We start from the raw sequence: 25,072 nt of genomic DNA, 5'->3' as shown, positions 1-25,072 counted from the left end.
TGTTTTTGGTTTGGTTTGGTTTTTTTCTTTTGTTTGCATTTAAAATGCGTCGCCATTTTGACTAGTAAGAACTGCACTGGAGATAGCTGCCAAAACAAAAGCTGGTGCGTGTAGAAAGAGCCCTCTGTAAGTGTTCTTCTGCCCTGGGATGGACATCCTGCTGTTCTGAAGGTGTTTTATGCAATTACTGTAGTTAAGTTTGGCTGTGACCAGCTGATACCCTAGTTTCATTAGTTTTTACTTTGTTCTCCAGAAATTACCTCTAAAACACAAACAAACTGCTTGGATTTTGTTTGGCAAAAAACAAGTCTTGCTTTATGAAGCATCTTGTAAATATGAGAGCCTTTGGGGTGTTTAAATAAAACATCATTAGCAGTTTTATTTTTATCACAATTTTCAGAACAAGGTTATTTCTTGCCATGGAAGTGCTTGCTTGCAACAGGGTTATTGTTGCACTGGGAATCATATTGTCCATAATAAATTAAAAAAAACCCCAAACCCCAAACCAGACACAAAATAAGGAAAAAAAAAAAGGCAAAGTAGAATTTTTAACTCTGCTTTCTGCTGATTGCACAACACACGTAGGACAGACTTGCATAGCTCTTCTGCAGTTTCCCCACTCTGGCCTTGCACACCCTGGGTGTCTGAGCCATACACAGATCACTGCTGAGGGTCTCACAGAAAGTCGCTAACAGATACTGGGTCTTGTTTCTCTGATGAGCTGCTGGAGGAACTGTTGGTGTGGAGTCACTTTAGCGTGACATTAGTGCGATGTGGCATTCAGCAAAGTAGTTTGCCACAAAAATTCTCGTTTTTGGAATATGAAATCAGAAGTACTGCAGAGAGCTCAGGAGCTGAGCCTGGCAGGTCCTGGGAAATATAATGGTCTAACCAATGAACCAGGTCCTGCCTGTTTTCTATATATATTTGCACAAAAAAAGCCAGTGAATCTGCAGAGCACCACTGAGATTTCACTGAAGCAGGCTAAAAAAAGGTACAGGCAGGTTGCCTGAACTATTTTCTTTCCCCAGACAAATATTAGCATGGAAAGAAAATAATTTTGAGAGGAAAGAAAATATTTTTGGGAGAGAAATAGTAAATATCCTGAGATAACTAATGACTAAGGGAGAATGCAGGGAACAATCAAGCCTATACAATGCAACAAAATGTGTCTGCCTACAACAGAGTGAACAGAAAATAGAAGAGTTCACAGTTAGAGACAGGCTCTGTAAAAATGTCAAAATCTAGATTTCTAGACCAGTCAGGACCAGTGTCAGAGGACACAGCATTAAACATAATGAGAAAGAGTAAACAATTCATGGCACCAGAAGCCAGAGGCGGCCATTAACCAGTAGGATAAATCAGGGAGAGATTTTTTGTTATATATTTTGAGATAGGTGATGCCTCTCTGGACATTGCAAACTCCAAGTGTCTGTGAGTGCACATGGAAGAACAAGAACTTCTCTTGCATGTTACTGGCATGTCTTGACTGAAAAGGAATGACTGGAACAGATCTTAGGCATATAAAAATAGCACTGTATACACAGCAGTTTCCCAAGTCCATCATAAATCAGGAAGGTAGGAGCATTGCCATCTATACTGCCCATCTCACAACCCTTAGGAGCTCTCTTCAGCCTGTACCTGCAGTTCAACAAAAACATATCACGTATGAATAGATCAGAATTGGCTGCTGTCAACAGTCTGATTAGAATTCAGTGCATCAATGCATTCATCTTTTGTTTTAGATATGCCAAAACCCACAATACTGAAGAGGCTAAAATTCAAGACGGAAAGGAGGGGAGATCTGATAGTAGTACAGTCCAGCTTTGATAAAGTATGAGATAAAAGTCAAATGGCTCTATTCTTTACAGTGAATCAGAACAGATGTGACTCAGTGTTGTGCAAATGAATTAAGATTGAAAGTCAAGTAGCTAAAAGCATATGAAAAAGAAGGAGATGATCACACAGACCACTACGTTGTTTGCCCTGGCAGCTAACATAGACATCCAGTTGTTCCTGTGAGAACTGGAATAAGCATGCAGTCACTGGGGTGATTAATTGGACAGTATCTCCTAAAACACAAGGGGTATTGTGATCCTCCAAATAGAACCAAAGTACTAAAATGAAAAAAATGCTACAGGACACATTTCACCGGAAACATTTACAGCAGCACTGGAGATCACAACTGCACATTTACAGTTGTGATTAAAATGTAATGAACTTGTGAATTTGCAGTTGTACATTTACAGCAACACTGGCAAAGAAATTCAGGGCACTGAAGTCTAAACACAAAAATGCTTGGATGGAAAAGAAATATCTTGCCTTTTGTTAGTAAAAGTTTAGCAATTCACCTGTTTGCTATTTTGAAGAGACTGCCAAATCATTTTGAGTCCAGCATCTGCCCTGTGATGTTCTCCACTTCCACTCAGCTGCTTACTCAGCCTCATTTCTTAATAAAGAGAGGACATGAATGAGCTACAGGGAGAAAACAAAGTGATTTGTGGAAAGGAGACTGAAGAAGAGGTGAGGGGCAGGCAGACAAGGAGGGAGGGGAGACGCAAGCATTGCAAAGTGGAGAGAAAATGAGATTCAGAGAAGCCAAGTGTTACTATTAATCACTGTGTTACAGCAGTAGAGACAAAATTCATGCCCCCACAACATTACAACTTTTGCATCTCCTTCTTACAAAACCAAAAAAGTAAAAGCAGTCAAGAGAGGTGTGGTGGGAATAAGTGTCAAAGCACACTCTTTTGGTTGAAAATTAGGTCCAAAGAGAGCTGGGGCAACATACATTGCCTGCCTCTGTCTTTACCCAGACAGAGATTATTGCTACAGATATAACAAGGAAGAAGCCTGGGTACTTGTAAATATCTCACATTGTCTGGAAATTACATCTTCATCACAGCTTCATTATGTTAACTTCTTGCTGGGTTTTCCTTGCACCTTAGGTAAAGCAATTTATTCAAACTCAGCACCTGCCACATTTTCCAGTCTGCTGGGACAAGCAAACCAGATGTGCCAGAAGTGAGTGGCATTCACATGCAAACAAAATTCAGAAACTATTAATTCAAAAGAGATCCTTAAATTTCACCTCCAAGCACAAATCCCACTACATGGGGCCTTGTTTATCTTGCCATTATCTCATAATGAGTACATATTAAGCATGAAATAAAAGTCAGTAAAATCTTCATGACTGTAATAATTTGAAGCAAGGGACTCATTACGACAAATTCGAGAGCAGTGGGGACACTAATATTTGAAGAAGTTCTGCTCCCAGCTTGGCTTCCAAAGCTGAACTTTTAAGAGGAGAGTAGACAGCAGATAAGCTAGCAAAAGGAAAGGATCTAAATGCACAGTGTCCCTTTGGTCATAAGCCCTGGGCTTTTGAAAAATCCTGTGTAAGTTTTCAATGTTCAGTGGTAGCCAACTCCTTCCATAGTTCTCACTGAAACTGGAGAGAGTGAGCCTGGGAGTAACAGGTACATCAGCATCCAATCTGGAGAAACTTCCCAAACCCTTCTCCTTTCAATGAGAACCATTTCATGGTGGTGTGACCAAGGACACTCACTTAATTTTTGTTTCTAGATGATATTTTCTATGTCCATCATACTTCTCCAGCAGCAATGCAGAAGCCCTCTAGTTAACTGGATTCCTACATACACACGCGTTAATACACTGGTAGTGGTTGTTTCCTCCCGCGATTAGCTCAGAGAGATTGCATCACCACAAAGCAGCAATACATGTGCTGCAAGGATAACAGTTGGACTGGAACAGACTGCTAGATCCTTAGTGAAGAGAGGAGGAAAAGAAAAGTAGCCAAAAATTGTCATTTGGGCTTGGGATCTGGGAAGCAAGGTATCTTGACCCTGTCCAGAAGCAAGGATGTGAAATCCTGGTAAAGACTGCTAGAGACTGCAGGTAAAAGAAGGCACCTCAGAGCACAGTCATTTACCAGGCTTGATCCCTGCACTGCGGGCACCCAGTGCAGCAGCAAACAATGTTGATATACCATCTGCTAATCCTGAGCTGCCATGAGCTGCCTGCATGATCCTACTTTCTCCTTGGCCTCTAGGCTTTCTGAAAGTGCCTCCACAAGCCATAGGCCTCCCATAGTCCTTGGTTTCTTACAGGATGGAGGGTATCTTACATTGCATTCTGACCAATACCTAATGCCCATCTGTGCCTTATGGTACTTTCAGATGGCTTCCTTTATACCCGGATGGTACAGCAGGCAGAAAATATATTCTACTGAGTTTTGCAGGGCATATTACAGCTTAATGTCCTGATATTTTCAAGTGTCAAATAGACAATCCTAAGGACTGCCTTAGGTATGTTTTCACTTAGGCAATTTACTGTCCAGAGCAAGAAGTTTCCCTGATGTACTTGCAAAGGAAATTTATTCCACTTCAAGTATTTTATTTTAATGAGGACTTTTATTGTCCTCCAGAAAGGCTGCAACCAGAAAACATTTTGGTGGTGGACTTTTAGATTCAACTTTTAATAATTTAAATATACAGAATAACTATCTCCTGTGATATAGCTAGAAATTTTCCTTCTAACAGCATTATTTTGAGACCCAACTGACTACAGGAAATGAAATTTACATGAAATGGAGAAGGAAGGCACATGCATTGCGCTATAATGCTAAGATTTTGTCTGGCTCTTTCCCATAAGTCACGGAAGCTGTCCTTTAGTTCCAAATCCCAAGAAGCCACTTGCTAAAGATCCCTGTTAAGGCGTGCCAGGTAAAAAATAAGTGCAGCCTGTTTCCTAATGCATTATGATTTGCAAGAAAGGACTATGGACATTTAAAGAGACAGTTAAAGGAGTTCTACAGCACAGTGTCATCATCTGCCAAACTCAGCAAGGCTGTGCAGACAGTGAAAGATGTGCAGTGGGGGCCAGTATAAAATACTCAAAAACTTCCTTCCAGTATTTTTGCCTTCCTCTTCACACAGTTTGTAGAATTTTAAAGATTTTAATGGCAGATAAGTATATTTGCCTAAAATGTTTTTGTTTATTAAAATGTAGAAAAATTTAAAAAGGTAGAAATCAAATAAAAATAAAATAACTCAGTTCATTTTTTCCGCTGAGGTGACTTTTGTTCCTCTACAGCATGGACATTGGGTTTGGGGATGTGCAGCTTGATAGCTGTTTTAATGCTGTAGGCATTACAGTGGTCCATAAGGTTGTTTAGGTATACCAGATGTTTTTTCTGTGTTGCCAGCCATACAGTCATAGTGTGAATATTACAAAGGGAGGTTTATATTAGCCCATCTGAAATCCTGCAGATTTTCAACACAGTAGGGTTATTTACATGAACATAAATAAGCCAATATGAACTGCTGTGCTCCTGGTGGTTTTTGGAAAAAAAATCCCATAACGTATTTTTAGGCTTTTTGTAAACAATTATAACTTATGTTCCCAAATTTAATTTAATTTAAAGAGAAAATCCTCTGTTGTATTTTGAATAACACCAATAAAAAAAAGAGTAAAAATGCTTTTTCATTATATGAAGACGTAGTCAAAACACTTACAAATTAAGAAATGTTCAACATAAGAAACATTCAGCCAGAATTAGCATGTTTTTCAGGATTATAACTGTCTTCTTCATGAACTTGATGAAAGTCAAACAGACACATAACCAAAAAGTGTGCTGCTGTCTCCTTGGTTTCAATCTCTCCTTCAAAATGCCACCTTTGAACTTGACCAAGGAGGAGGACACCTGAACTGCCAGGAAAGATTATCCCAGTGATGAATGGCTCCTGTGCCTGAACCACATGCCATATCTTGTCAGTTTCCCAGCACTAATGGTCCCATACCTCCTAGGTCTGCTCCTCTCCCACTGTGAGTGAACATCCATCCCTAGATGCATTCACAACAGAAAGCACAGCCAGCACTGTTTCCTTTGATTCACGTATCTAATCTCTATGTGCCTCCTGCCAGATTTCTGTAGCCTGCAAGTTCCTTGGAATCAGAGACTGTCTCTATGAGACACTTCTCAAAGGGAGACACACAGGGCTGGCTCCTTGACAAAGGCTCTTTGTTGCCATGGGAACATACATAATAAACATAACAATAAGAATAAAGCACTCTGGCAGTGATGAAGCATAAAGCAGCACAAAAAAGGGACATGTTAAATCACCTGAGAACCGAGAGTTTTGGTTTTTATCTTTACTGTCCATGTGCTCTCCTTTGATATCAAAAATACATAAACTATATACCTATATGCAAGCCTCAAACAAGAGCAGGCAGACTCTTCTCACATTTTAGTGCAGCTTTTCTGTATGGTGTTCTGTCAAGGAAAGTTTATTGCAAGTTTTCAAAGGAATTTTTACTTTTGTATGACCAGGAAATAACTTTCAGAATAAACAAAACTGACTATTCTATCAAACACTCTGTAAGGTCAGGATTTTAACAAAACCTCTAACGAGATTCAGAACCATAAAAAATCCTCTTTTCTCACCTTATTTCCTGAAGAACCAGCAGTAGCTCCTGGTAAAGACAGCATGCTAGCCTTCTTGCTTTTATATTGAGGAGTCTGGCCACTACAGTGCTCTTAATACATCACCAACAAGGGTTAGTCTTTCCAATTGCAACGGTAATTCTCCAAAAGCCTATCAGCTATTTTACTTTTTTAGTTATTTAACAGCATCAAGCTATTTTCACATGCTTCTCGCTTAAAAAGCCTTCATTATAAGAAGTCTTTTTCCTGGAAGTTTACTACCAGCATAACTGTCAAGTCAGGCTTTAAAAGCAGAAAATTCTGGTATTTTTTCAGCATCCAGTCAGCTTACCAAAGGCTAGGACATTTGGAGAGACGTGGGCCAGGTGTCAGGGTCAGCTTTCCATTGGCTACTCCTGCATGGAGTTCAGCTTCTTGTGGCCTTATAAGATGCAGAGCTTTAGCATGTATCATATCTGAACTTGTCTACATCTGAATTAATGAGGCTAACTTGAGCCTCCACATCTGATTCAAAGCTTTTGTCATTCTTGTTGACTTCAGGTGGCTCCCAAACCCAAATAAAGCTCGTGTGTCACAGGCCAACAAAGATAAGCTCAATGACATATAGTTCATGAGATTTCTTGACTTCCAAGTGTCAGCCCAGATTTTTTAACTCTATTAATGATCAAACAGGGGTTAAAGAAGCAACTCCAGGTGAGGGTCCTTCCTCCAAGAGGGCACTATGCGTGTTGCTGGGCTAGAGCTGGGCCTTAGTCTCTTCTCCCACAGCTTGCTGTTTTCACTTGGCATAAAATGCTGGAGATGAGTTTTGTTGTTGCTGCCCATAGCCACAGATCAGGAGCAGTATCCCAGTGCTCTTTGGAAGCCCATGCTCTGGAGTGTCAAACAGCAGTTTTGCTCCAAAGTCAACTAGAAAAACATGGATGGGCAGCAGCCTAGCACTCCATATTCAGTCCTCTGTTTCTCTCAGCAGTGTAGAGAGAGTCTATGAAACCTCAGCAGAGGCTTCAGAGATCGAAAGAGACAGCCCCTGATTTTGCAAAGTGGCCATGTACCAGCTTTAACTGTGTGACGGTAAGTGCAGTGTTAACCGACAGCAGCCATTATGTTTGCAGAGCAGCTGGCTGATGATCTGTGCTCTGTCCGCCTGGCACTGACGAAGTGCTTAATAAGACAAAAGCACTGTGTTCTCAAACAACTGTGGAAAGCTGTATGAGAGAGGAATTAACCCCAACTACCCTCTAAAACAAACTCTGACTTTCAGGTAGGCCTTTAGAGTAGAAATTAAGAGCTATAGTATGAATGTCATCAGAGACATACAAGTCAACACGGCAGACAAGGTCTCGAAACAATTGCATTTTAGTTCAGTGTAGCAAATCAATAACCATCTGTGAAGAGCCCTACTGAAAGAGGAAGAAGTTGAACTGTGACAGCTGATCAATGCAGAGCCTGTAATGGCAGACACTTGATTATTCCAAAAAGAAAAGGCTGACAATTCCTTCTGTGATTCAGTATTATATGCAAGTTTATCTTCAGTGGAAAGGCAACGTTAATGCAAGCAAAATGTCACAAGGCCAAAAGAGGAAAGAGCTCCAGGTCTTGCAACATACTTTGTTTTTGTAAATGAGACAGCATCAAGGAAAATGTAGAGAAAGAAGATGCCCACTTAAAAGTTGTCTGACAAAATAAAGGCTCCATGAGGGAAACCCTTCTCATGCATAACAATAACAGAAGACAAGATCAAAGCCAGTTTGAAGTGGGACTTACTGAATGCCTATACTTTGTGATGGTACCTACAATTGGAAATATTGCAGAAATGTCAAGATTTGGAGCCATCAGAAGAAAAGCCAAAGCATGAGTAATCAGCATGAGCTTTCCACAGTTCCAGTGGTTGAAATGCATTCAGTGTATTTCCATTTCAATTACCTACTAAGCAGAAGCTATTTTAGTCATAAGATAGAAGAGCTATGCAGCTTTGATTTTAATCCCAAAACTGTCTCCAGTAGTAATTATCTAAGATACTTCCCTTTCATAATAAATGACTATTCTCCTCTTTCACAAAGAGGAGCAATGGGATTTTATTTATTTATTAGCTATTTCTTTCTATGCAAAATAAGAAGGAGAACATTTGTATAAGAGGAGACCTGGGTTTGCAGAGAAAGCTATTTTTATGTCTCCCTGCAGTGGATTCTAACAGTCAGTCTAGCTCTCATGAAATGTCCTCACTTTCCCTTCTGACCCATCCTCTCTGCCATTTGCGTGCCTAGCTTCACTTAATGTGAGAAATATCTGTGGAAGCCAACTGTCAAAGCATGTGCTGACTAAGGAAGGAGTTTCCTCTGACAGAGCTAGGACTTGTGCTGAAGGTTCTTCTAAGACATGATCCATTTCTTGAACCATTTCCAGGACTGATGCAAGAACTATCAGGTGAGACTTTCTCCTGTGTCACGCAAAAAGTCCAGCTAGGAGATCACGGAGTATCTCCCTTGTTGTATCCTCTATGACTTTCATCACTGAGCTCTGAAAATCAGGGTTGTGGCCTAGAGCTGGAGCTGTCTGAATTGAGTGCCAGCACAGAGAGCAGAATTACTTGATCTGAGATTGCTTTTTCAAAACAGTTGGGTAGCAACAGCCTCACAAAAACAGAGGCACCAAGTGAAATGGGATCCCTGGTACAACCAGTGAGACGACCTATGACCACAAATCCAGCTGTGAAAAGAACCTATCAACCTTGCAAGAGGGAAGAAGAAAAACAGTTCATGCTTAGATTTTTCTCCTTTCTGTTCGTCTTTTGAAAAAACAAGCAACTACTGTCCTGGAGACAGAATGACATATCAGTTCTACCCTTTGAAAAACATTCAGGTTGCATCTTGGCAATTAATTCAGACCATGAGCCAGTTTCTGCCCAGATTAATGCACATCTTCCATTGGTTTTCTGCAGAGTCTGGACCAAGACATATATTTAAAGAAATAGGGAGGGACACAAAAATGAAACATAAAGAATACTTTAACTACTGTATATGGCCATTGAGATAAAAAACATTGTTTGGAACCTAGAAATATGGAATCAAAAAACGATTTTTTCTGTGGTCCTTTTACAACATGTAAGAAAACTTAAATTGAAGAGAGTATAACCCACCACACAGTCATTACTGTATTGAGGCAGAAAGTATCTTCTGGAAAGGATGTATTTGCTTACAGTGTGTCTGAAAGATCTCAGAGCTAATTCATTAGAAACTGTATGTAAATGCTTTAAGCATGCTAATATACGTGGCTGAGTCAGAACTTTAGTGAGGAAACAAGTCTTTGATTGACAGCTGTGCACCTTTTTTTGAGTGGCTGCTCTTGTATGAAATTTACCTCTAAAGCTGTATGACCTTAATAGAAAAGGATTATCTCCTCATCCTTCTCAAAAATTCAATTGTGCCTTCTCAATCCCAGGATCAGCCTCAGTACAACCTGTCTCTAACTACAGTGAGATACTGCCTTTTGTTACTGCAAACAGATGATCTTCATTCTCAATGCTACCTCAGAGAATTCAAAACACACACAAATGAAGGACAACTAAATATACCTTCTGCAGCAGGCTTGCTACACAAATCCTAGATATGACTGAATACACTCTCAAACTCCCTACATTGTGCTTACACGTGTGCATAAATGTACACCACTGACTCCACAGCATGAATGCTATTCCTTTTTGGCCCATACACAGAGAAGTCAAAAAAGAAAGTCACACATGGAGAAAGCAGGAGCAGGGGAGGCCCTTATCTACTTTGAATGCAGTACAAACTGTGACAAACTACACAGCCTGGGTGCTAAAAGCATAAAAAAGAGGAAACTTGATCTTAGTGAGACACTTCCCAAAAGTCCCAAAAGTTGCACCAGTCCCGCACATAATGTAAACTATTTAAGCTGCCAGTGGCATTGCATCTCTCCTGCTCCCTCTTTGCAGCTGCTGAGCCTGAACTGTGATCTATAGGGATCAGAGAATGGAGGAGTGCTACTGTGCAGCATCTGGTGTAAGAGCTATTTCTCAAGAGCTTGGGTTCCTGAGGCTCTGATGGCAGGTAAAGCCTCTCCTCTCCACTGCTGGGCAGTGTTGCAGGCTCCCTCTCAACACTTGATACCACTCAGGCATGCACGCCACACTGCCTGGGTAGATGGGGTCTTGCATGCTGGAGAGATGGGCAAGGTGCAAAAGGGTAGCCTCCTGCAACATCTGCCAAAGCCTGCAAACAAGGAAGAAGAAAGCCTATAAAACTACAGCACAGTCAGTTTCATTAGACTGTACACACCTGCTGCAATGCTTTTCTCAGTCATTCTGATGTTGCCTTATGTTCACCTTCAATTGGTCTTCATCTTATTTAAGATAATCTGAGATTCTCTGGCTTTGTTTCCAGGGAACAAACCAAAAATCACATAAAACCTAAGAGAGAAAACTGTCAGCTTTATGCTGGTTACAAGAACTTTAGACTACAGGAGATAACAGTTCTGGGGCAAGGTCTGTGGCTTTACCCTCTGTTTGTACCTCACCTGGTACAATAAGATATTGGGTCTATTACAGAGACGCTAATGCAATATCCCTTTATGAAACTGCAGGCCTGTCTTCCAATCCAAGAAAAAAGTCCCTGGGGGCAGGTTTGTGTTAGGGCCTGTGGGAGTTCAATGCATGCCTGCCCCTGAAAAAAGTACCTACCAGATACTTACTTCCAGGTGGCTGGGAATACACAAATCGGTGGGCACAGCAAAAGCGGTGACCAGGAGTGAGACACACAATGTGAAAATCTCTTCTGATTTCAGTTACAGCACCCAAAACTTAACGGACGAGTCTGTGAATTTATGGTATACATGCAGATGAATTATGAGCTGCATATAGCTCCACAAATCCTTTGCCTGCCTCATGGTACAAATTTCTAAGTCATATAACCATGGATAAATCAGGAGATTGAAGCAAAACGCATAATCTGACTTGATAAATCATCCTGTTAATCTATGGCAATGTGTTGTGTTTCTATTAAGGGGGATTTGCTGGTACAGTCATTACAGGGATCTAACTCTTTAAGGAAAAAGTTACTGTGGGACTGAAATGGTTGACACTTCATGAGTTTTGTACATGAGCTGGTAATTGTCGTATGTTTCTGCTAGAACATTTAACATATGGCTAGGTGTCATGAAACAGATTACTCATTAGGGCTCACACATTTCTCTTTCGATTGTGGGAGCAATGAAAGGAGATCCATGTGCCCCGAAAGGGCTACATAGAAGTTAGAGGTGTAAGACTGAATTAAGTTACTCAAGACTTTCTTCGTAGATAAAGGGAAAGTATGGGACTACCAGAGACATTGACCTCATCAGATAAATATTCCAGACACATCTGGGCATGCTTCTTAACATCCAAAAAGAGAAGCCAGCTCAGATACAGATGTTGAACTCCGGGTCTTTAGACGTAATACAGAGGAATCTCATTTGCTGCATAAAAAAATCCACATAACTGTACATATGCCCACATATACCTACAAGATACAAACATACTAAAATGAAAGAGAATTTTCAAAATCAAGCACCACAAACTGGAAAACATCTGAAATAAGACCACTTTCTAACTCCCATCGTATTACAAAGATTAAACAACCACCATGAATCCCCCAAATTCCTTGGTGCAACTGCAAACATTTACTCAGTTGTACACTCCTCCTTAAGAATGAACAGTCCAACTTCACTTAGGAAAGCTGGCTGGAGCTTCCATGGAGTTTCCATGATAGTCACCTACCGCTGCTCAGCAACCTTCTTCAAGGTAGTAAGAAACACACAGCCCAATGTACTCAAGAAAATGAACTCATTTAGTAGATACCTAATCTTTTTCCTAGTTTTAAAAAGTAGTTTTAAAAAGAGAACCTTCTTCAGAAGAGAACCTTCTGACTTCTCCAGAGTTCAGATCTAGCTGGCCACAAGGCAGCGCAAGACTGGGCTTCTTCCTTCAACTGAATCTCAAGCTCCCTTTCAGGCTTGGGACAGAAATAATGATGTCTAATATAACAAAACTTTTTTTTTTGATTGAGGTTATTTTAAATATCTGTCTGAATTGAAAGGTCACAATACATATTTTTCCTTCATCACTGCCTACAACACTTACCAGGGATTAATAACAAGATATGACAGGAGAGAAACTGCTCATAGCCACCCACTAATAATTTGGCTATTTGGGTAAGGAAGGACACAAGAAATACCAGATTCCTGAATCAGAAACAGGCAGAAAAAATAAATTATTAATTATCCCCCAGAAGAATATTTTGTGTAAAACAAGGAAATATCTCAGAATTTAGTCAAATCCTATTACTATTATAAATTTTTTTAAAACAAACAAAGACCAATGACACATCATAGAAAATTGAAAGCCTGCTCTGGAAGGGGTTAACCTTATCAAAGCACTGTACTCCATCCTTTTCAAGGAAATTTCATTAGAATTGACATTTTTGGTAGTTTTTATTCTGATGAAATGGTGTTTTGGGAAGAAAAAATATTCAGGTAATACATTTGCAAACAGCTATGTAAGCAACCCATTCAGGGAGGTCTGCTACATCATTGTCTGTTTGAAAGATCAATTCAATTCATTTTTCAGGTAATAAGTGTACCAGCAGAAAATGCTCCTTTTGGAGTCATATCTTTTCAGACTGAGATTGCTTTACTAATTAAACAATAGACCTATCCTGGATTTACATAAACTGAACAATTACAAGTTTGTAGCTGTAGTAATTACAGTAAAGGAACTATACTTTGAAGACAAATGGCATTGTTGAAACTGAAACATCAAACTTAAAGCACTTACACTATTCATAGCTGTAACCTTAGCTTGCTTAGCGATTCCCTTACCTGCCTTCCCACCATGGAGTTGTATTTGATATTTACAATACTGAGCACAGATCACGTAGATACATTATTTTATTGATGTTCTGAAAACATGGGCTTTTGCCCATCTCTGTTTATGACTGCCCATTTACAATTTATGCCATATGTCAAACACTTGCCCTTTGCAAAACCAGAAAGTCCCTCTGAGAAACACAGCCTGCATGCAGACACCTTGGGGAAGCAGGGACAAAGGGACACAACATTACCAGAGAGCCAGGGGCATAGGAAACAGGGCAGAAGTGTGATAAGGCTCCTAGTCAAGGGGAGAACATCATACATGCAGACACAAAAGACCCTTGTCATGATTGTTTACTATCCTCTCAACCGGGAATGAATCCTGCATGTCAGGCATACAGGAGAGGCACCTCTAGGAATCTTGTGTGCAGATCCTCCAATACAGAATTAAGAAGTGTTAAACATATTTTTCTTTAACTCTTTCCTTTCTCACTACCTCTCTTCTCAGGGACAGGCTAGGAAGAGGTCTGGAACACAGAAGAGCCCATGGGATGCAATACATTTCTCAAAATATTGAGCAAAGACCTTCAGAGTCCCAGCTCTGAGAAGGCTCACTCATATCAATGATGTTGTGTGAAATGAGCCTTTGGAGGCTGTCCTAGGCATCGGATATGTTTTAATTCCATAAAACCCAAGAACAGTCCACCCATCTATTCCCTCTCTCTCTCAGAAACACCCCTCTTGGACTATGTATTTGCAGATAGAGTAGCCATTTCTTTCCCTACTGCACTACCACAGAAATCTGTGGAGATGTGCTTCAGGAAGAGGGGACTCTCTGGCTTTAGGCAGCAATTAATCTCAACCAGAACACTGCAGTTAATGAGAGACACTGGCTCATTGCCTACAAAACAGATGCTTTTTCATCTCGGCTTTCAGAGCCAGGGAAAGGAGAAAAATTTACAATGATTCCAGAAAAAGAGCATTATAAAGATTGGATTTTCACTCTGCTAGTCACAGTTTACAGAACCCTATGAACATGCCACTGCATATAAAGATGGGACATCTAGGCAGCTCTATCTTTCAGTACAGCAGAACATATCAGGAACAGTTACAACGAACAGATTTTTAGTATCTGAGTAACTGGGCACAGCAATGCCTTTTAAAATATCAGACTCTTCTCTCCCTAACTGACGCTTTCAGAATTAACATGGAAAATTTCAGTCATGTTTCTTCCACTTGTCAGTCTGTTTGGGCTACCCTGTGCTGGACACAGATGCTTTCAGAGAGTTCTGGTTGGCTCCAACAGACCCGACACAGGACACAGCTGAGCCCTTCAGTCAATCTCGTGGCACCTCTGGGAAAATGTATTTAAGAAAGGGCATGATGCTGTGAAGAGTGAGGCAAAAAAATGCAAGAAATTACCCCGCAAACAGCAGGGTCAGAGAAGGAGGAGGAAGGTGAGGAGGCGCTCCAGGCACTGTGGCAGAGATTCCCCTGAAGCCCATGAAGCAGGCATGCCGGAGCAGATATCTACACTGCACCCTCATGCCAGGGGAGGGGGATATCTTCTGACAGGGACTGTGGCCTGTGGAGAGTTCCTTTTCTGAAAAGTGATGCAGATCCTAGCTGGGCTCACTTGAAAAAGCCTCTTTCTCCACCAACTATAGAGGGACCCTAAACTATGACTGTAGCTACAGTGAAATGCTGTAGTTACAGGACACAACATATTGCTTGTGTCCTTTAAATCTGAACCCCGTCTTGTTCTGGAGTAACTTTGCTTTGCAGACAGGACATAGAATCATACAATTGTCTAAGTTGGAAAGGACCTTTAAGATCATAGAGTTCAACTATCAGCCTAACACTGCCAAAACCACCACTAAGTCGTGTGGCTAAGCACCACGTCTACCTGTCTTTTAAATACCTCCAGGGATGGTGATTCAACCACGCCTCAGCCTCCTTTTCTCCAGACTAAACAATCCCAGTTCCCTCAGCCATTCCTCATAAGACTTCTGTTCTAGACCCCTCACCAACTTTGTTGCCCTTCTCTGAACACTCTCCAGGACGTCAATGCCTTTCTTGTAGCGAGGGCCCCAAAGCTGAACACAGTGTTCGAGGTGCGGCTCACCAGTGCTGAGTACAGGGGTTCAATCTCTTCCTTAGTCCTACTTACCACATTATTCCTGGTACAGGCAGGATGCTATTGGCCTTCTTGGCCACCTGGGCACACTGTTGCCTCATATTCATCTGGCTGTTGACTAACAATCCCAGTCCTTTTCTGCCAGGCAGCTTTCCAGCCACTCTTCCCCAAGCCTGTAGCATTGCGTGGGGTTGTTTTGAACCAAGAGCAGGACCCAGCACTTGACCTCATTGAATCTCACACAATTGGCCTTGGCCCATCGATCCAGCCTGTCCAGATCCTTCTGTAGAGCCATCCTACCCTCAAGAAGATCAACACTCCTGCTCGTCTTTGTGTCATCTGCAAACTTACTGAGGGTGCACTCAATTCCCTCATCCACGTCATTGACAAAGCTATTAAACAGAACTGGTCCCGGTACTGAGCCCTAGAGAACTCCACTTGTGACTGGCTGCCAACTGGATTTCACTCCATTCATCACCGCTCTTTGCACCCGGCCCTCCAGCCAGTTTTTAATCCAGCGAAGAGTACTTCCATCCAAGCCATTGGCAGCCAGTTCCTCCAGGAGGATGCTGTGGGAAACAGTGTTAAAGGCCTTACTAAAGTCCAGGTAAACAGCATCCACAGCCTTTCTCTCATCCACTAAGGAGGTCACTTTATCGTAGAAGGGCATCAGGTTTGCCAAGCAGGACCTGCCTTTCATGAAACCATAGTGAGTGGGCCTGATGACCTGTTTGTTCTGCATGTGCCGTGCAATGGCTCTCAGGATTATCTGTTCCATAACCTTCCCAGACACCGAGGTCAGACTACAGGCCTGTAGTTCCCTGGATCCTCCTTCCAGCCCTTCTTGTGGACAGGTGTCACGTTTGACAACCTCCAGTCAACTGTGACCTCCCGGGTTTGCAAGGACTGCTGATAAATGATGCAAAGTAGCTTTGTGAGCAGATCTGCCAGTTGCCTCAGTACATGACAGACTCAGTTATGGCACTGCTCTTTCTGATCCCCTGGTGCTTGAATTCTGCCTCCATCAGAGACTCAGGGTTCGCCAAGCCAACAGAAAAGAAGCTTGAAGGAGGAGAAGGTGTTACATTTTGCAGGATCCATAAAAAATACAATACTTGTTTCTTTCCCTTTCTTCTTCTCTTTCTCTTTCTCTTTTCCTTTCTCTGAAGTTTGCCATTATTAGGGGTAGCTTCTACAACTCCAGTCGATTTAAATGTAAGCCTAGACCCTCAGGGTGAAAGTATCGTGAGGTAGGAGGAGAATGGTTGATTAACAGCTCTGCAGAAGTCTAAAATTGTGGTTTTCTTCTTCACCAATTTACTGACTAAATTATTTGTATACCATTTTTTCCTACCTGCCAAAAAGACAGTTACGAATCCTGCAGTTAGAAAGCTGGATATCGCTGGAGGAAGTATGCCTATATGAATGTGCACAAGAATTAAGGGATATGTTCCTTTCATACTGCTGCATGCAATGCCGTTATTAAATACGCCATTCACCAGAATAGTGAGGTGCACTTTTTTACAGCAGAGGGTATACTGTGACACTACACTGCACTTCACTGTTATTTAAGAGTAATTCAGCCTTGTCCTGTCAACAAGGCCGGTGAAGTGAGGTGAAGAAAGTTCCTACCATTGTTTTGATCAATGCATTCCATTGTCTCAGCAGAGCTAAACCTGTAGCTTTCTCAGTTACAACAGAGAACTAAGTGCAGATGTTTCATGCTATTTTCCTAGCCCAAGAATCCCTTCTAATTGTCAATGCAATGAAGAGCTTTGGGAAATGAATATTACAAAGGGATTTTTTGAAATACAAGTTCAAAGTCACCTGAAATACAGCTGAGACAGCAACATGGAGCTCATGCTCCACCCATCCAGTTCTGCAGCTGTATTTCAGGTGACCTTAAACTTGTAGTTTCAGAGTCTGGCCCCAGACTGAGTAGTGAGAATTTCACATAGAAATCCATTGTGCTAATAATTTCATAAAACTTCAGTGCAGTGCTTTATTTCCCACTGTAAGGTTCCCCACTGAAAGAAAATGGGACATATAGCATTGAAAGCTCAGTTCTAACTCCCTGTCTCTACTTTGTTCATTTCAGATGGAGCTTTTTTTTAGCAGCAGCCCATAGACAACAGAGTATCATTCCAAAGAAGGGGAAAAAAATAATTACTATTTCCTGCTCTTTTTATTGTAAGTCATTCCTAAAAGTACGTCCCAGAGACAGAACATCCCTTCTTGCTCTTACCAACAGCTGGGAAGTCTCCTGCTAGTTTTCTGTTGGCAGTTCCAGACTTCTGAATTGGCTATCTATCTCTATGGATGACATCCAAGAAGGAGTTTTCTGACCAACTCGCTCTTCACAGCCATGTAGAAGCAAAACCGCACAGGTGTTTCTTGCCACTGACCCATTATTTAGAGGCTTTCAGATGCTAATGCCACTGAGTTTACAAAGTGAGCTCTCCTTATATCCCTCTGAAACAATTTTCTTACCTGCACAGCATTGAAGAAAAGATGCAGAGAATTTGCTGGAATAAGCCACCTTATCCTTTCAGAAGAAGGCTCTGCTAACGTCAGTGCAGGAGAAAAAGATTATGCATTAAAGGAAGATTGTAAACAAATTTTTCCTCCAAGGAAGAATAAAGGGGATAGAAAATTTATAAGCAGTATTATTTACACAGTAAATCACAACACATATAGATTACAATAAGTGAAAGCTCATACTCCATCTGCTTAGAAGTAACTATCAGAGCAAACAATGATAAATTACTCTATAGAAAATGTAGAAAAACACACCTGGTGCAGAGAACATCTGTTCATTTCTTTACATGATATTTAACAGATGATGTGCCCCCTTCCTGAATCTGTAGAGATCCCAACAGTTTTGTTTTGTTTCTTTTGGCAGGGAGTGATGAGACTGTTTGTGCATTCATGTTCAATAGTGATTGCATTGCAGCAGCAAACAGAATACAGGACAGCATAATGAGTGAGTTGTCCTGTCCTGACGGAGGACTCCTAAACTTCCTTATGCAACTCGTGTCAGACAAGATAAAAGAATAAGGTGGCAATAAGACACACAGAGGGAAATCTATGCACTAATAGTCTGGTAGTCTAGCACATATGTGCAAGTTGAGGCCCCTTGTGAGAGCCTAGCACATCTAAGCTGAGATTCATTCCACCATCATCTGCCAGGCTGTTCTCAGGTCCCCAGCACCATCAGCTCTGACCATCCCTTGGATGTCCCCATTTTCCTGTCCAGAAACACTCCGTTTTCTAGGGGCTGAGCAATTCATAGCTTAGCCTGATTGGCGATCCCCAAACCAAGGCTTCCTGCTGTGTCTCTTGGGAAGCTTCATAAGGAAGGAGACCAGATTCCTAGGTGGCAAGCACAGGCCACAGTAATGAGCCCCACATGAAAGTGAGCAAAGCCTCAGTCAGAGCACATGGACAAGGTCTTAGGTATCTACTCTTTTATTACAGACTACTGTTGGTCTTTTTACCATGCTGCCCCTGTTTCTGATGAAGTGCTGTCCACATACTGTGCAATATGTTATAAGTATCTACAAAGCTGCAGTTGCAGTATCTTAGCCATGTGGCATGAAGTGTCGGAGAGATCTATACCATTGTGGTGGCCTGTATGAATAAATGTCTCTACCTGGCTTATCTTTCAGTCAATGTGGCCGTCTCACTGCTGACAAATGCCATCTCTGAGTGGTAAGAAAAGCAAGGAGGAGGGTGCAGCATTACTGCAGGCAGCAAACCTTCTCAACGCATTCTGTCATGGGCTTACTAAAGGAACTGGCAATTCAAGGCTATTCTTAAGAAAAAGATGTCTGCCCTGCCTGTGTTGCATAATCAGTATGGGGGACCCAGTGATATGTAACTGGGTAGAAACAGAGGCCCAGCAGCACAGAGTTCTCCCAAGGATAACTTATCCAAGAGAACACTAGGGAAGAAGAGGAGAGAAAGAATCCCAAAATCTTAAGGGTTGTTAAGAAAACTAGGTTCTTTCATAGATGGAACTTTAGTTAAAGGAAAGGAAGCTTAATGATCATTTTTCTGGATGGAAAACATTCACTAATGATGTCCCCCAGGTTTTAGCTAGCATCCTCACCAGACAACTTATGAAGGAGCTGAATAGTGACACCTCCAATCCTGCTGATGATAGTCTTTTAGGTAGTCAAATGCCAGAGTTAATGATGAGGAAGTCCAGAATGACTTCTCAAAACTGATTTAGTGGGGAAAAGAATGGCTGATGACCTCCGGCATAAATCAAGACAATGTGTCTACAGAAAAATAAATCTAAGCCATGTCAGTGTGGTACTGAAAGCAGAACTGGCAATTATAGCTTAGGACAGAGATCTCCGAGACACTGCAGACAGGTATCTGCAATCATTGGTTCAGCATGCAATAGCACTGAACAAAAAAACAGAAGAATTCTAAGCACCACCAGGGAAGAATGAAGAACAAGATATGGGAAATTAATCGTCTATACATAAAAACAAGGCACACCAACCTCATAACCACTCTATGCAATTCTGCTATCTACCTCTCTAAGTGGGTGGTGGTGAGGATCAGACAGATAAAGGGAATCAGGTGGAAAACTTTTAGAGAAAGAGGCTAAAAAGACCAGGACTTTTCATTTTGGAAAGGAGAAATCTGAGAAGAATACATGCGTGTATACTAAACGATGAAAGTGAAGGGCAAGGTAAATGCAAAACTGTTCTGCAGTCCTAGAGAAGGGGACACTCAATGGAATTAGTATGAAATTGGTTTAAAGCAATAAAAGAATCCAGTGGGGAATAAACTTGTGGAATCTGCTGTCACAGGAGGATGGGGATGCAGACCATATCAAAAGTCATGGACAACAAGCCTGTAGACATGTAGTTTAGCTTTGACCTCCCAGTTCCAGTGACGAGCTGAGTAGGAGAGTTGCAGAAAGCAGCCGGGTTGCCATGATCACCCTAAATCCCTAAATAAGATTATTTTTCCCCTCAAGGTTCAACTCTGCCAGCTCTCACAGCTGTCCTCTCCGACACTCTCCAGCAGAAGTGAGCAAGCAGGGAACAACACTGAAATGAGAGTAGAGAGTCTTTCCATGGTGGATGTAAGACTTACTAGAGACGAAGAGTAAAGAAGGATTATTCCTCTTCATGTCAGTTCTCCTGACAGCCTGGGAATGTGCAGGTGGCCTGACCCATGATATAGCAGGAGGCAGAGATGGTGGAACAGACTAGAGGTAAAACCAGCTGCAAACAACAAAGACTGTATCAACCTCCCTGGTGGTGTCTACATAAAATAAAAACAAGTTAAAAAAAAACAGCTACTGGAAGATCACAGGCAGATGCAAGCTCAGAGAACAATCTGTTTTGGAAAACAAACAATCAGAATAAGCAGGCAGGGAACATTCACAAGGAACTGCCAGAACACCAGCAGAAAAGCCTTCCTCAATTTTTTGGCTCCATTTGTCCTAGAAATTGAGATCTTCTGTCTTAGGAAGCATTTTGGCCCAGGAAAATCAGTTTAGATACTTATCAACCAGCATTTGAATAAGGAAGAGGAGGATGGTAAGTGTGATAAAGTACTACCAGTCCAAAGAGAATAAGCAGCGTTTTCGTGGTATTCCAGGGAGCTGCAATTGCTCAGCTTCAAAAGCATGGTGCTAGAGACATTCTTTCTATTTTGCTAAGGACTGCCAATATTTGAGGGGAAAGAGAAGGCAGATCCAAATAAGAATAGCTGCTGTCTGCAAGCAACATCCCCTTGTGGGGAGAATACACCCTGGCCCAGCTGGTGTCAGTGGGCCTCTGCAGGCTTTGAGCTATGCGGTATGAGGTAGGTGGCAGTAGGTAGTTAGTAGCAGGTAGTAGCTTGGACACACTCCACTTCCTAAGTTCAGCCCCTGCACTGAGATGCTCAACAAATTCATGCTTGCCCAAATGTTGAAACCAATTTCCATTATTCGGTTTTTATCCCTCTGTGTATGGTTGTATCCCTCTAAGTTGCTAGATGCTGCTTTTTTTTTTATTAAATATGGTTAATTGAATCCACAGTGCATGGATTCCATCCTCTGTTCAGCTTTGTTAGTCCAGATTCATCTGAATTGCTATTCCAGATCTTATCTACATACCATGTGACATCAGTGACATGTGGTCCCTGTGGGACCACACTGAAGGTGAAAGCTATGTGCAACCTGGATGAAACTTCTTTGGAAGGTGATAGATGTTATCAGCCATTTGGGTTGTTCACTCAAATGCAAGAGTCTGACAACTCCATACAGAGACCACATTGCATCTAAATAGCCTCTGACACACATGCTAGCTTACTGTTCCATAGTGTGCACGGTATGTGCATTCTAGCCGGCAACGGTCCTTTATGTAGTTTGAATGTAGAACTGATCAGTATGGAGTAATCTAATGACCAGTTGGATCCAATGTATAGTATGTGCAACTCATTGCCTGCAAAATATGTTACTGGATGGGAGCCATGCAGCCAGTGAGTACACCAAAAGAATATATTTCATCTTTAAAGGATGTGTAATTTAAAGCAGGCCAGCTGACTGCTTGAATGTCAGAAACATAAAGATGGTTTCAGGCCATTTAAGTCTGATCAGAACATCTGCCTTTTATGAGAATTCTTTGAAGTCCAGAAATCAGACTTTGCCTTTCTTCCCCTTCATCTTTGAATAGACTCATCCTTTCAAAAAGCATAATAAGAATGTATCTTGTTGATAAACACTGCATAATGGAACTTTGCAGTTCTGGAGGAGAGGGAAAAAACCCTGTCTTTTTTAATTATTATTATTTTTAAAATGAACTTTTTCTTTCACAGAAAACAGAAGCAGAACAGGCAAATGGGCAAATGTTACAATCCTGAAGTTGTCACAGCAGTTCTCCTGAGAATTTTCAGTCTGCCAGACTTGTCACGATCCATCACACTGATTGCTGTGTCACCTTGCATCTTGAATGAGCTGTTCTTGGCAATAAGAAGCTAAACTTTCCTCCCAGGCTTTTCCAACCCTTTTCCCTGCAACTGGGGCAGAGAGCTGATGCCATTTATCTACTCCTTCAGCAACTTAGGAATGCCTTTACCTTTCTTTCATGCTGGACACTCAGAAAACACAGTTGAGTGTTTAGTTAAGCAGCAAAGATATAGACTACAACTGAGGTTTTGTTGTCTCTGCCATATCACAAATTCATTTCTAGGACGCATTTGTAAAGTGGAACATACTCCTTTATGCCACACTGCTATCTCACCTTACTCTGGGAGGCAGAGATCTGGCACATGGGGCTGAAGAGCCAGAGAGGAAGTGTGGGGATTGACTAGATATGTTTGCTCTGCATGAAACATAACAGGTGGAGAGGGAAGGCAATGCATAAAACATCTCATGATCATGGTGAGAGAGGGAAAAACGGTGAGGAAGCCGGGATCACTGCTATGCTTTTTGGTTAATAATTTGCTTTTGCAACTAGCTTGTTTTCCCTTGCTAGTGTGCTAACAAATAAGAACCCCCATACAACAACCTTTAGAGGAGGAAAAATAAAATATCCTTCTTTTTCACATGTGGAGAAATTAAAGTACTATAGGGAAAGCAGTTCTGCCATTGTCCCATATACCAGTCAAATGAAACCCATCAGTCTTTGAAGCTATCACACAGTACATGCACAGAACATATTGATGTACTAGATTGTCCTTGTAATTGTTTTAAGATTAGAAGACAAGAAGACAGGGAGGGAACTACATTTTGGAGTTGAACGGCATGGAGCAAATCAATAAAAATTTAAATGTGAATTGCTTATCTAAAGGCTAAAAGGCTAAAGCCTTGCACCAAGATGCAGAGCAGTGGCAGAAGATGGAAAATTACTTGCTTTAATTAGTTTAAACACCAGAGACAGATCATGAGGATTTCTGGATGATTCATAAATGCAATGCTTTTTTTAATCTAGTCATTACAAAATGGGAAAGTGAACTCCACAAGAATTTTCCTCTATGCTCTGAAATTGGTGAATTTTTTATAGCAGTTTCAACTGCCAAAGCAATCTCAGGTATACTGACCTGGAAATATCTTCTGCTATATTGGGGAACATGTCTGAAACCAGTATTTGTTGCTGATACAGCTTTAGCTGACAGCAGAAGAGTTGGGGAGAGCAAGGAATCCTGTTAATGAGGGCCTGGGGGCCCCAGTTATACAGGTAGTTTCTCTCCAGTTTAACCAGTTGGTCTAGTCTTCAGACGCATCTCATACACTGACATTTTCTCACCAGAAACTCCCTTCTCTTCACAACAGTTGGCCTGTTTCTTACCAATATCAGGCAGGAATATGCCAGTGAATCTTTTCCAAGTCTCATTCACAACAACAGCTGAGCAGGTTTAGGTGAAACTTTCTAAATAGCATTCAGCCAGAGCCACACATCTGGCATGGAAAAGTATTAGCCAAGATGTTGAGTGTATAGCAAAATGATAATCATTTCAGGTGGGATGACATGGAAAGCATCAGCTGCTGAGAACACTAGCTGCTTTCCCAACAGTGCCAGGACCAGTCACAGTGATTTTCCTTCTGTCCAGACTGACTCTAGCTCTCTTTCTTTGAAGAGCATAAATCAGCAAGTGGCATATCTAATGACTCTGCAGTCAGTCTTTTTGAAGACATATGCCTCACTGAGATCTCCAGAAAAAGGTCTGCAGGCAGAAATGGCTGGGGAGCCAGTACCAACCTCCATATGAGAAGTGACAGATTAACCAGGTGCAGTCTGGATCTTAGTCAGAATGTCATTATTGGTAAGATTGTGCATATTTGCACCGTTGCTGGAAGAGATTCAGTCAGATGGATCAAGCACATTTTAGGACAAGAGAGATGTAAAAGGCATAGTGAAGTTCGTCTCTGGTTCTCTGATAAAACCTCGGTGCCCTCTCCAAACTGTGCCACTAGGGTGGAGGGAAGAACTACGATGGATGCTGTCAGATTTATAATGCAACCCTAGCTGTGCTAATGGTCTTGAAGACCTGGAGGACCGTATTCTGTTCTCCCTGTCTTTCCTTTGTAATTTCTGCAGCCTTCCCTACCTCAGACCCTGGGATCATCTCCAGGTGCTGGCAGAGCAACCCTTTCTCCTATGCATGCAGGAGACAGTGCCCTGTGCATGGTATTGAATTCTGTGCATCAGAGGTGAAATGCACAATGGATTATCCAGAATTGATGGCAAATGAAGTAAAATAAAAAGCTCTGTGTGCATATGAAAGCCTCAGGAAGTTAGTACACCATCACCTGCTTGTCTGAAGCATGTCTGAATGTCGTAGCCTGCTGTGCTGCAGATGTGTTTTGTTGTGTAGTAATTCTCACAACACTGCCTGATCAGCTATCACAGAGCTAGAGACATAGCCTGGAAAAAAAACCGTAAAGTGAAGCTGAAAAGTAAACAAGCAGGTGGGAACAGAAGTTCAAAGTGCTGGTCTCATTCTGACTCCTGAAACACTTAAAAAAATATTGTGTTACTGGGATGCACTACCAGGGCACAAATTATAAGTCACAGTAATAAAACCTGATAGCAAGTCTCAGAAAGGTGACAATTCACCTTCTTTCCACCAGCTGTCTCTGAGACTCAGCATCC

Source organism: Rissa tridactyla, chromosome Z (assembly GCF_028500815.1).
Source record: "Rissa tridactyla isolate bRisTri1 chromosome Z, bRisTri1.patW.cur.20221130, whole genome shotgun sequence".
Taxonomy (NCBI): Eukaryota; Metazoa; Chordata; class Aves; order Charadriiformes; family Laridae; genus Rissa; species Rissa tridactyla.
Note: the sequence above shows the minus strand (reverse complement) of the source record.